The sequence below is a fragment of the Mesoplodon mirus genome (assembly GCF_964341445.2).
Source record: "Mesoplodon mirus genome assembly, chromosome: 2".
Taxonomy (NCBI): Eukaryota; Metazoa; Chordata; class Mammalia; order Artiodactyla; family Ziphiidae; genus Mesoplodon; species Mesoplodon mirus.
In genome coordinates, this window is record NC_138977.1 from 197,118,874 (window position 1) to 197,132,485 (window position 13,612).

Genomic DNA, 13,612 nt, shown 5'->3' on the forward strand with positions numbered 1-13,612 from the left:
CTAAATTATAAGTACCCAACAGAGAATAGACTCAAATGAAATTTTAATAAAGAGTATTGAGGAGAGGCAGAAAAATAAACAAGAAAATAAAAACGAAATAAAGAACTAAAAGGATTCAGACAGAAAGTGGTTGAAATGGAAGACAAAGAAAATTAAGGATACAAATCATTGGAACTCCTGAAGAAGACATGTAAAACAATGGAATACAATTTATATTTAACCCTATAATTCAACATGGAGATCTACACCCTGTTCATGTACTGGAAGACTCAATATTGTTAAGATGTCAATTCTCCCCAGATTGAACTATAGACTTGTCTAGGAAATACTCCCTGTGTCTCCTTTACCTTTACACTCACTGACACTTCTGACATGAGATGTGTGGGTTTATTCCCACACTCACCCATTTTCCAACAGCAGCTGGATGCCCTACAGTTCAGTTCAATCTGACACTATGTACCTGGAGTGGGCATCAGATCCCCTAAGTTAAGGGCTCAGTCCCACAAGACTGTCCACACTTTAGATGCCAATCACAAGGCTCAGGTTGTCCCTGGTACTTCTGACTAAACAGCTATAAATCGAAGTTCCCACAACCACCTCCCTGGATTTAATAATTTGCTAGACCAGGTCACAGAACTCAGGGAAACATTTACTACTACATTTTCCAGTTTATTACATAATAAAGGATATGGGACTTCCCTGGTGGCGCAGTGGTTAAGAATCCACCTGCCAGTGCAGGGGACACGGGTTCAGCCCTGGTCCGGGAAGATCCCACATGCTACAGAGCAACTAAGCCTGTGAGCAGCAACTACTGAGCCTGCGCCCTAGAGCCCGCGAGCCACAACTACTGAGCCCGTGTGCCACAGCTACTGAAGCCCGCTTGCCTAGAGCCCGTGCTCCACAGCAAGAGAAGCCACCGCAATGAGAAGCCCACGCACCGCAACGAAGAGTAGACCCTGCTCTCCTCAACTAGAGAAAGCCCGTGCACAGCAATGAAGACCCAATGCAGTAAAATAATTAATTAATTAATTAATTTTAAAAAATGAATCTCAACTATTGCTTTACATTATATATAAAAATGTATTCAAAATGAATCATAAACCTAAACATAATACCTAAAGAAGTAAAATTTGTAGAAGAAAACATGTACCAGAAAATATCTGTGACCCTGGGGTAGACAAAGATTTCTTAAATTAGGCACAAAAAAGCACAAAATATAAAAGAAAGCTGATAAATTGGACTTTACCAAAATCATAAATTTCTGCTCTTTCAAGTACAGCATTAAAAAAAGAAATAGTCAAGCCATGTAATGGGAGAAAATATTCACAATACATACATAAGACCAAGGACTTTTATCCAGAATATGAAAAGAACTCTTATAACTCAATAATGAGAAGATAGACTACTTAACTTTAAAAATTGGAAAGGAAGATTGGGACGGAAGAATCTCAGGCAAGCTGTCGAGGAGTTTTCAAGCCAAAGTCATACTTCTCTTGATGGAATGGGCTTGCCTCAGTCCCTCTGCTGTGCTCAATCATTGGAGCAAGTAGCCTAGGGAAGCAGGACTCAGTGCACTGGTGGTGGAGATAGAGGGGCAGGAGTAGGGGCTGGCTTGCAATTTTGCTCTTCAGTAGGAAATCCAGTGGCACATTTTCACAGCCACCCCCTTCTCTGTCTCTACTTTCTGTTCTTCTGCCTTTGCTTTCCCAAGTATCATTTTTCTCTGAGCTTCTATTCCTCCTTTACAAAATCAGAGATATGATCATCAGATCTTAAGCATTCTCCTAACATCTGGCAAAGATGAGGAATTCCGGCTTTGTGACCCCCTGAAACTTTGTAGGAGAAAAACATTATTCTCACTGTTGTTAGGGCCACTCCTTTTCTCCAGCCCCACATCCCCTAGCATGGTGAGTCCCTACCTCTCTCAGGGAATTCTGCCCCATTCTTTTTTTTTTTTTTTTCTTTTTTTGCGGTATGCGGGCCTCTCACTGTTGTGGCCTCTCCCGTTGCGGAGCACAGGCTCCGGATGCGCAGGCCCAGCGGCCATGGCTCACGGGCCCAGCCGCTCCGCGGCATATGGGATCCTCCCAGACCGGGGCACGAACCCGTATCCCCTGCATCGGCAGGCAGACTCTCAACGACTGCGCCACCAGGGAGGCCCCTGCCCCATTCTTACACTGTAATAAGATGCTAGAATGCAGAAAATCCCACATTACACCATCAGCCAACTCTGTGTGTGTGTGTGTGTGTGTGTGTGTGTTTATTCTCACACAGTGTTAAGCTTTTAAATGTTTTAAGCATTTTTTTTTTGGAAGACCTGGTGATTCTATCACAAACAGTTTTCTGGAGATTCCTCTGGCCTAGATGAGCTGTTAACCTTTGAAGTTGTTATCGGAACCAGTGTATTTTTTTAAATAAATTTTTGATGTAAAGGAAAGAGAATCAGTGATGCTTATCTCAAAGGAAAACAAATGAGGCATTGGAAGATATGAAAAAATTTAAAAACCTGAACATATCAAGTAATAAAAACAGCCTTTCCACCTTTACTCAAAACATATCAATGGAAAGCTCTCATATTAACACATTGAAGAAGAAAAACCATATGATCATCTCAATAGATGCAGAGAAAGCTTTCGACAAAATTCAACACCCATTTATGATAAAAACCCTGCAGAAAGTAGGCATAGAGGGAACTTTCCTCAACATAATAAAGGCCATATATGACAAACCCACAGCCAACATCGTCCTCAATGGTGAAAAACGGAAACCATTTCCACTAAGATTAGGAACAAGACAAGGCTGCCCACTCTCACCACTCTTATTCAACTTAGTTTTGGAAGTTTTAGCCACAGCAATCAGAGAAGAAAAGGAAATAAAAGGAATCCAAATTGGAAAAGAAGAAGTAAAGCTGTCACTGTTTGCAGATGACATGATACTCTACATAGAGAATCCTAAAGATGCTACCAGAAAACTACTAGAGCTAATCAATGAATTTGGTAAAGTAGCAGGATACAAAATTAATGCACAGAAATCTCTGGCTTTCCTGTACACTAATGATGAAAAATCTGAAAGTGAAATCAAGAAAACACTCCCATTTACCATTGCAACAAAAAGAATAAAATATCTAGGAATAAACCTACCTAAGGAGACAAAAGACCTGTATGCAGAAGATTATAAGACACTGATGAAAGAAATTAAAGATGATACAAATAGATGGAGAGATATACCATGCTCCTGGATTGGAAGAATCAATATTGTGAAAATGACTCTACTACCCAAAGCAATCTACAGATTCAATGCAATCCCTATCAAACTACCACTGGCATTTTTTCACAGAACTAGAACAAAAAATTTCAAAATTTGTTTGGAAAAACAAAAGACCCCGAATAGCCAAAGCAATCTTGAGAACGAAAAACGGAGCTGGAGGAATCAGGCTCCCTGACTTCAGACTATACTACAAAGCTACAGTAATCAAGACAGTGTGGTACTGGCACAAAAACAGAAAGATAGATCAATGGAACAGGATAGAAAGCCCAGAGATAAACCCACGCACATATGGTCAACTTATCTTTGATAAAGGAGGCAGGAATGTACAGTGGAGAAAGGACAGCCTCTTCAATAAGTGGTGCTGGGAAAACTGGACAGGGACATGTAAAAGTATGAGATTAGATCATTCCCTAACACCATACACAAAAATAAGCTCAAAATGGATTAAAGACCTAAATGTAAGGCCAGAAACTATCAAACTCTTAGAGGAAAACATAGGCAGAACACTCTATGACATAAATCACAGCACGGTCCTTTTGGACCCACCCCCTAGAGAAATGGAAATAAAAACAAAGATAAACAAATGGGACCTAATGAAACTTCAAAGCTTTTGCACAGCAAAGGAAACCATAAACAAGACCAAAAGACAACCCTCAGAATGGGAGAAAATATTTGCAAATGAAGCAACTGACAAAGGATTAATCTCCAAAATTTATAAGCAGCTCATGCAGCTCAATAGCAAAAAAACAAACAACTCAATCCAAAAATGGGCAGAAGACTTAAATAGGCATTTCTCATTGCCAACAAACACATGAAAGAATGCTCAACATCATTAATCATTAGAGAAATGCAAATCAAAACTACAATGAGATATCATCTCACACCAGTCAGAATGGCCATCATCAAGAAATCTAGAAACAATACATGCTGGAGAGGGTGTGGAGAAAAGGGAACACTCTTGCACTGCTGGTGGGAATGTGAATTGGTACAGCCACTATGGAGAACAGTATGGAGGTTCCTTAAAAAACTAAAAATAGAACTACCATATGACCCAGCAATCCCACTACTAGGCATATACCCTGAGAAAACCATAATTCAAAAAGAGACATGTACCAAAATGTTCATTGCAGCTCTATTCACAATAGCCCGGAGATGGAAACAACCCAAGTGTCCATCATCGGATGAATGGATAAAGAAGATGTGGCACATATATACAGTGGAATATTACTCAGCCATAAAAAGAAACGAAACTGAGCTATTTGTAATGAGGTGGATAGACCTAGAGTCTGTCATACAGAGTGAAGTAAGTCAGAAAGAGAAAGACAAATACCGTATGCTAACACATATATATGGAATTTAAGAAAAAAAATGTCATGAAGAACCTAGGGGTAAAACAGGAATAAAGACACAGACCTACTAGAGAATGGACTTGAGGATATGGGGAGGGGGAAGGGTAAGCTGTGACAAAGTGAAAGAGAGGCATGGACATATATACAGTACCAAACGTAAGGTAGATAGATAGTGGGAAGCAGCCACATAGCACAGGGAGATCAGCTCGGTGACCGCCTGGAGGGGTGGGATAGGGAGGGTGGGAGGGAGGGAGACGCAAGAGGGAAGGGATGTGGGAACGGATGTATATGTATGACTGATTCACTTTGTTATAAAGCAGAAACTAATAAAAATAAATTAAAAAAAACAAAAAAACAATTCCACAATTTGGGGAATAAGAGCCCTTATTTCTATGGATAAGGTCAATTCATACTTGTTGGATGAATGAATGAATGCAGAATGGGAGACAAGGTGACCCTAGCATTGTATTGGGTAAACAGGTCATGCTTTACTACTTGCATGGATTCTAGGAATTAAAGGGGTTCATCACCTGATGATTAGCCACTGATCCCAGCTTTTCATCAGCTCTGTTTCTTAAACCTGGAGAAATTTCACTGTGAATCACTCATTCACTTCTCAGAATTATATTTTCTGTGCTGTGGAAGTCTGAAAGTTAGTATCTACAAAAATATCACCCTGTGAAGTAGTTCAAAAAAGCCAATGATAATATGTGGCTGTAGGACACAAGTCTCCTTTCGAACAAATGTAACCACTGTATCCAGGTATTGCAGCCTCTCAAGCATAAAATAAGATCACATTAATTTTTCATGCCTGCATTTTAATGGCTGGAACCACTGAGCTCCTTGCTAGATCTTAGGCTCTTGCAGTGGACACAGGGATGGTGAATCCCCAGGTCTCTGTTCAAGGAAGGACTTGCCCAGCTGATGGGAGTGCTGTCAGCAGAGAACCTTCAGCTGTCAGCCCCTTCAGGGTCAGCCTCATACTTATACAGATGGTCCCTGACTTAGAATGGTCAGGCTTAGAATGGCTACAGAGAGCTCCTTTGCCTAAGGTTACACCCTTCCTGGGGCAGCTTATACCTAATGATGGATGGGAGCCGGGCTATGTAGTCCCAGCCATTTCAGCCCAACATGGGACAACTCAGATGCGTTGGGTTGCCTGTAGGGTTAGTGGAGGCTGGTGGACCTACATATTAGTCCACCTTCTCTCTCAGCCCAGCCCAGCTTCCTTCCCCTTCCTGCCACATGTGTTGATCTCAAGGGTGCTTCCTGTAAACATCCTGCACACTAAACTCCATCTCAGAATGTGCTTGTGGAGGACCCAACCTGCAACAACTCCTGCCCACTGCCACCTAGCACTGTCAGATAAAATATGGAACTCCCAGTTAAATGTGAATTTCAGATAAACAATGGATAACTTTTTAGTACAGATCTTCCTCGGCTTATGATGGGGTTACGTCCAGATAAACCCATCATAAGTTGAAAATGTCGTAAGTCAAAAATGCATTTAATACACCTAAACTACCAAACGTCATAGCCTAGCCTAGCCTATGTTAAACATTCTCAGAACACTTACATAAGCTGAACGTTGAGCACAATCATCTAACACAAAGCTATTTTATACTATAGTGCTGAAGGTCTCATGAAATGTCTTGAATAGTGTACTGAAAGTGAAAAACAGAATGGTTGTAAGTGTATTGGTGGCTTACCCTTATGATCATGTGGCTACCTGGAAGCTGCCACTGGCCAGTATCACTATAGTATCATACAGCATATTGTGAGTACAGAAAAAAGTCAAAATTCAGAATTCTAAGTACAGTTTCTACTGAATGCATATTGCTTTCACAACACTGTAAAGTCAAAAAAAGTAAGGCAGAAAGAGAAAAACAAATATCGTATATTAACACTTATATGTGGAATCTAGAAAAGTGGTACAGATGAACCTATTTGCAAAGCAGAAATAGAGACACAGATGTAGAGAACAAATGTACGGACACCAAGGGGGGAAAGGGGGGGTGGGATAAATTGGGAGACTGGGATTGACATATATACACTACTATGTATAAAATAGATAACTAATGAGAACCTGCTGTTCTCAAGCACAAGGAACACTCAGTGCTCTGTGGTGACCTCAATGGGAAGGCAACCCCCAAAAAAGAGGGGATATGTGTATACATATAGCTGACTTGATTCACCATACAGCAGAAACTAACACAACATTGTAAAGCAACTCTACCCAATTAAAAAAAAATTGTTTAAGTCGAACCATTCTAAGTCAGGGACCATCTGTATAAGTATGTCTCAAATATTGTTTTGGCTCTATTCCCTATGCTTAGTATGGTGCTTGGCTTAGATAAATGTTTGTTGGATGAATGAGAATGTTAGGACCTTATTAGAAAATAGAATGCCCTGTTATACAAGGAAGAAGGCAGAGGTGGGCAATGGTCTCCTACTTTCCATTATGCGAGCACTTCTCAAAAGGTCCACAGATAAGCAACATCCCCACTACCTGAGGATGCTGGTTACAAATGCAGATTCCTGGGCCCCACCAGCTTTAGTGAAGGAGGACCTCTGGGGCTGATCCCTAGAAATCTGCATTTGTAGCAAGCTACCTGGAAGATTCTTCTGTCCCCTAAGGTTTGAGAAACTTCTACACTGAGAATGGTGGCCTTGAACTAGAAAAAACAGTTTTATCCAAATTGAGCAGGCCTCTCTCTGTGGTCACCAAAGAACTGTAGAGAACAAGGGACGAGCCCTGTCTCCTTCCCTTCCTCTTGAGTCTCCTTTGGATAGAAAGTAAGTTCTTGGACCAGACTGATCGTCGTAATCTCTGGGAGAAGAGTTGTATAAGATTTCAGATCTACTAAATCAGAGGCTCCGAGGGTAATATGCTGAGCATGGGAGGGCCTCAGAGAAGCCAGAGTGGCTGGGAAAGGTATTAGGGGAGAGATGCTTTGAACGACAGGCAGGATTGCACGGGCATATTGGAAAGGTTTGAGTATTCCAGAATTATAGACTCCACAGGCTTAGAACAGGAGAAGCATGGCCGGAGGAGACACTCACTGTTAGAAAGTGCCTGAATCTCAGTGACACGTTGCTTCAGGATCTGGGTGGCAACTTCAGGACCATTCCTCTCTAGCTCCAAACACAGTTTCAAGTTTCTGCTGTCAGATGTCCCTCTGGAAATAAGCAGAGGAATCTTCCTACAAGGTTTACTCAGATCTCAAATGTGTCAACACAAAAACTAAATGATCGGGCTTCCCTGGTGGTGCAGTGGTTGAGAGTCCTCCTGCCGATGCACGGTACACGGGTTCGTGCCCTGGTCCAGGAAGATCCCACACGCCGTGGAGCGGCTGGGCCCGTGAGCCATGGCCGCTGAGCCTGCGCGTCCTGAGCCTGTGCTCCGCAACCGGAGAAGCCACAACAGTGAGAGGCCCACGTACCACAAAAAAAACCCAAAAAAACTAGATGATCATCTGCCAGGAGTTCCCAGATTGGTGCCCCAGTTGTCTGGACCCTGAAGTCCAAAACCTCATGTTCAAATTTCATACCTTTGACCAAGTCCTCTTCACTCAACATTCTACTCTCTTCCCCACAGGATGAAGGTGCGAAGGTGCATGGAATGGGTGAGTGGTTTTCCCCAGATGCCAAACAATATCATAAAATTTTCCTCTCCCTCCCATTTTATCATTTAAGGAACAACAGGATTTATGAGTAAGAGGCATCTAGGCATTTGGTATTTGTGCAAGGTGATTTGGGGCTGATGAAGAATATGTGACCTCCATGGAGGGGTGAGGTGGGGGAGTCACTCTCAGCACACACCTGGCTAGAGCAGCAGGTGCATGTGGGGAAGAGTGAAGAATAAGTTTGGATCATTGATAGCAATTTACCAGCCTTGGTATGCTAAGAGGGACAGTTCATCTTCTCAGCCCATCTTTCTAGACCAACGTTATTGCAAGTCTCAGCTCACACTGTCACCTCCACAAAGAAGCCATCCCTAAGCACCTATTTTATTTTTAATTTTCTTAACATTTATTTATTTATTTGGCTGTGCCAGGTCTTAGTTGCGGCACTCGAGATCTTCGCTGTGGCATGCGGGATCTTAGTTGAGGCATGTGGGATCTAGTTCCCCGACCAGGGATCGAACCCGGGCCCCCTGCATTGGGAGCACAGAGCCTTAACCACTGGACCACCAGGGGAGTCCTGCTAAGCACCAGTTTTAAAATTGCTCCCTCCCCACTCTGACACTCTCCATCACATTACACTGTTTCATCTTGTTTGGTGTGCTGCTCATATATTTAGAATTATGTTGCTTTTTACTTATTTACTTGTTTGCTATCTTTGCCTTCACGAGAATGTAAATTCCATGAGAACTGTCTGTCAGTTTTGTCCACAGCTGTAATCCCTCGCCTAGCATTATTCCTTGCATTCCTTAAGTACGCCATAAAATGGTGGTTGACTGGATGAATGAACTTACATTTTTTTTCATTGAACATGATGAATATTTGTTAATCCATAACAGAAACGTAAGCACAAATGCTATGATGATAGAAGTATCTATGCCATAGGGACCCTTAGTTTGCACTGTTCCTTGGGGCTCATGTGGACTGTTTTGTTAATTCTGAACTACATTTGAAAAGCCACTGACAAGTTCTGTGGAGAAAAAGACAAAAGTTGAGCATTGCAAAGTCTTTACCAAATTGTTGCACAGGGTTTTATGATTTGACATTTAGGGGGAAATCAGCAAGTCAGCTTATACTCAACAGAAATTCAAGAGGTGACAGGTAATAATTACTCATGAACATTACATTTGAAAGCCTTTAGCATGAAAAAAAATCTTTAGATAGATGCATGTATTTCTCTTAAATTTTATCTCAGAAAAAGTAGACTTTAATGAGTCTTTTTAATGAATAAAAACTCATTTTTAAAACTAAATAAAACTTGCCACAATCTGCATGTTTAATGAAGTATTTTGTTAAAATTTACGTGGAGAAGAAATCAAATTCAATTAATCACTAAGAAGTCAGAGTTCAGTCAATGATAAAAGACCTAGAAACTAGAATCATAAAAGCTCCCAGGTGTCAATGAAGTTGCATACCACTTCCTAACAGATAAGATTATAATATTCAAAATTTTAGTTATCTGCATCTCTAGGTCTAATTCTCCTGTTTTGAATGTCACAAAAGGTCATTTCTTCGAATCTCCAAAGAGCAGAATTTTTCTAAAAATAGGCAAATAGCACCTGTACATCCTTTACCCTTCCAAAGTCTATGCATCTATAATTATGCCCTGCTTTTTAGAAGGAGACAGCTAAATTATCTGTGCCTTTTAAAGAAATGTTCAGGAATTTGGTTAAGGTTGTCAAATTTATAAGATGATTAACTAGCTTAAAGCAGGCTATTTAGGTTTCTACTATTGATGTTAAAACATTTGTCTTTGTTCATTTATTTTTCATTCCTTTCCTTCTAATGTTATTTGAGTTACGGGTCTTTGTCTATCACTAGATAATGTGCGTCAATTTCAGAGCCTCTGTTGCTTACAGAACTTAGCACAACTCATTCATTCAGCAAATACTTTTAAGTGTCTGTTACGATCTAGATACTGCAGAAATAGCAGTAAACAGAGACACCTGCCTTCTTGGAGCCTGTATTTTAGTGGTGAAGACAGACAATGAATAAGTAAAATGTGTACTCTTGCTAGATTGTGATGGGTGCTAAGGAGAAAGCTAAGCAGAGAAGGGTACATGGGAAATCTGTGCATGGGGGGAGGGAAGCCGGAAAAGGCCTCAAGGAGAGACACCATTTGAGTAAAGTTGGGAAGCAAGTAGGGGCACACCAGGCAGATAGAAAGCACTCATATGTATTGAGTAACTGAACCATGGTCGATTAGTTTCTCAGCTCTCACTATGTTTGGGATGTCTCTTCCACTGAGGGGCTGGTGTGTTTATATTGTAGAAATCTTGTCCTTTCTCATAACTCTTGAATGATGTCCTTATTCACAGCCAAAAATAGCAATCCCAGATCAGCTGATATGCATATTTACGTCCCCAAGAATAAATGACTCTGCACTGTCAAAAACTGGCTGGGAAGCCAGCTGGCTGGATATGTAGAGGGTAACGTAGTAGCCTGCATTTGTGGGAATTAAGCAACACCACCTGCAGCTGTGTGGATGTGGCACAGTATGAAATGGAAGGGATCAAAGAATTCCAAAGAGAAAGCAGAAGGCAGAGGTCTTGCTATTGGGAGTTAAGGTTTTACACACAAAAATGGCGTCAGGGAGGGAGAAATTTCCTCCTCGATCCCTCTTGAGTTCTTGTGGCTGGGCTAATAATAAAATTAACAGACAGATGAACAGGAGCAAAAGAAACAGATTTTAATCCTGTGCCCAGAGGTCTCATAGAAATGGGACCTAAGAAGTGGCCAAAGCAGGCAGCTTTTTATACTTTTTAGACAAAGAAACAAATTTATGAGGAATTGACAGGACAAAGAAACGTGGGTTTTGGGTGCTCAATTAGTGAAGAATCTAAACAGAGTTTGGGCTTAGGGTAGTAAATTAAAGAAGTAACAAGGTTTATTTATCTGGGCTTTTCAGCCCCAAATTCCTTAAGGGTGTCCTTCTACCTCCAGATGCAGGGAGGGCGCCTTTCACGTGAGAGATTTATTTCCTGCTTTTAGGGCGGCAGAGAGGAGGAGTAGAGTGTCCCTCTTGCACTGGCCATTTCTTAAGTAACTTTCATGCAAAATAATCAATGTGCCATTGAGGCACATTTTGGGGTGGCTGATCCTGGGTTCCAACAATAGCAATAAAACTCTGAACTGTAAACTAGTTTCTAGTTCTGGCATGTACATCTGTGGACTTTTCTCCAGCCTTATCTATTGGTCGTACCCAAGCAGCATGTTATTCTTGGTACAAACTACCACCACCAGGAACTGAATGCCCTCTTAGCTCTCTGTGCCTTTGCACGTGCTCTGTACTCCTGACCCTTAGCCTTCCAAGACTCAAGTCAAAATTTCACCTTTTCTGTCAAAACCCAATGAACCATAACTTAAACTCGGTGCATATCACTGTAGGTGAATTATATCTCAAAAAAATAAAAGAAAAAAACTTCATCTCCTCTGAGAAGCCTTCCTGGCACAACCTCCCATTCCCCCCAACCTTCCCCCCACCAGCAGGTTTGGCCATGACGCCTGGCAGTTCCAGAGACTGGGAGTGAGCTTCCTAGTGAGCCCAGGAGCCAAAGGAGGGGATGTTAGTGCACCTGGTAATGATCCAGGTGGATTATTGCTTTCTTTGCCTATTCCACATTCCTCCTCCTTTAACCTTTCAGCTGCAGACAGATACTTTCTGCCTCCTAGGGTTTTGTTCACTGTCGAATTATTGAGTAAAGATGCATTTTAATATTTCCCCCATTTTTGCTAACTTCTAGGAACACTAATTCAAACTTTACATCATAATTCAGACTTGTCCCATCCATCCATCTGTTAGAGGTCAAAGCATAGTTATACAGGTTTTTGAGACAGAGGGCTGTATGTTAAATGACGTAGATAGTTTGCACACCCAGATCTGTAAGTACAACGTGGTGAGTCATCGTGACCCCTTCTAAGATCAAGAAGGAATGTTATCTTTTAAGAAGTTGTCCTGTTGGTGCTAGGAGAATGTTGTTCTTTATGGCTGAGCAGGTATTTCTGCTGTTGGGGGAGGTTTGGTCCATGCATAATGCAGATACACAATGCACAGTAGAGGCGGGAGGGGAGGCGAAAGGGCAGAGAAAAAAAAATTAGGCTTAAATTTTTCTTGTCTTGCTAGAAAATATGAATTTTATTTCATACTTCCTTCCTTTGCTCCAACCAGACCTTTTTGCTGTTCTGTGAACACACCTAACACACTTGCACCTCCCTCTGTCCAAGCACCCTTCCCCCTACATCTGCAAGGCTCACGTATCTACTTCTCAACCAAACACCCTATCTAAAATGCAAAGCCCCCCTGATGGCGCAGTGGTTGAGGGTCCGCCTGCCGATGCAGGGGACATGGATTCGTGCCCCGGTGCGGGAAGATCCCACATGCCGTGGAGCGGCTGGGCCCGTGAACCATGGCCGCTGAGCCTGCACATCCGGAGCCTGCGTGTCCGGAGCCTGTGCTCCTCAACGGGAGAGGCCACAACAGTGAGAGGCCTGCGTACTGAAAAAAAAAAAAAAATGCAAAGTCCACCCCCAGCAGTTCCAAGTCCCTTCACCTTGCTCTAAAGCACATATCAAGTTTTATCATTCTCTGTAATTTACTTATTTGTGTTCATTATCTCCTTCACTAGCTTGTAAGCATCAGAAAAGGAAGGATATTTTCTGTTTTAATCACTGAATAGCCTGCGTCAGTGGCTAGCACACTGAAGGTGCTCAGTCAGTATGTATTAAATGAGACGATACTGGCATTAGCAGCCCTAGGAAAGTTTATCTAAGGCCCCGCAAGTGAGAAAGCACAGAACTACCTCTCTGACTTTTAATTATTAAGCTGCACAAGTGTAAAAAACTCACTTTCATTTTACCCTTCAGTCAACAAAGCGATAAAGGTCCTTGAACTTGCTTAATGAGTGCATGAGAATGATGGCTAATTAATGTGAAGCAGCCTAGCTGCTCTGCCAGTTAGCTGCTAGGATCACCTGAAGAGCTCCTCGGAAGTGGAAGAGGCCTCTCTCTGGCCCCTGCATATATGCCCCAATGTCTGCACAAGCCCAGAGGAGTATCTAAGGTGAAAGGAGAACGGAGACAGCCTCTATCTCGGGGTCTTTGACAGTTTCTGATTGTTCTTCTTGCCTATAGGAAGGCTGGGACTTTGTTCCTACTTTCCCAACCTGGGACCCTCATCCTGGACCCTGGTTTCTGGGATTCCTCAAAGACTGATCCTAGAGCTATTTAATTAGAACATCCAGGCTCATGGGATAACTGGGGCTGTTTCTTGCTCTCTGGAATCTTTCCTAGCCTGGCTTTTCCTGGCTGAATGCT

General features: G+C 42.0%; 1 long non-coding RNA gene across 1 annotated transcript in view; it reads right to left on the reverse strand.

Annotated features, from left to right (window-relative positions):
- Positions 1-13,612, reverse strand: part of LOC309809253 — a 184,996-nt gene that overhangs the window by 36,916 nt on the left and 134,468 nt on the right. The gene's annotated exons all lie outside the window — the stretch shown is intronic.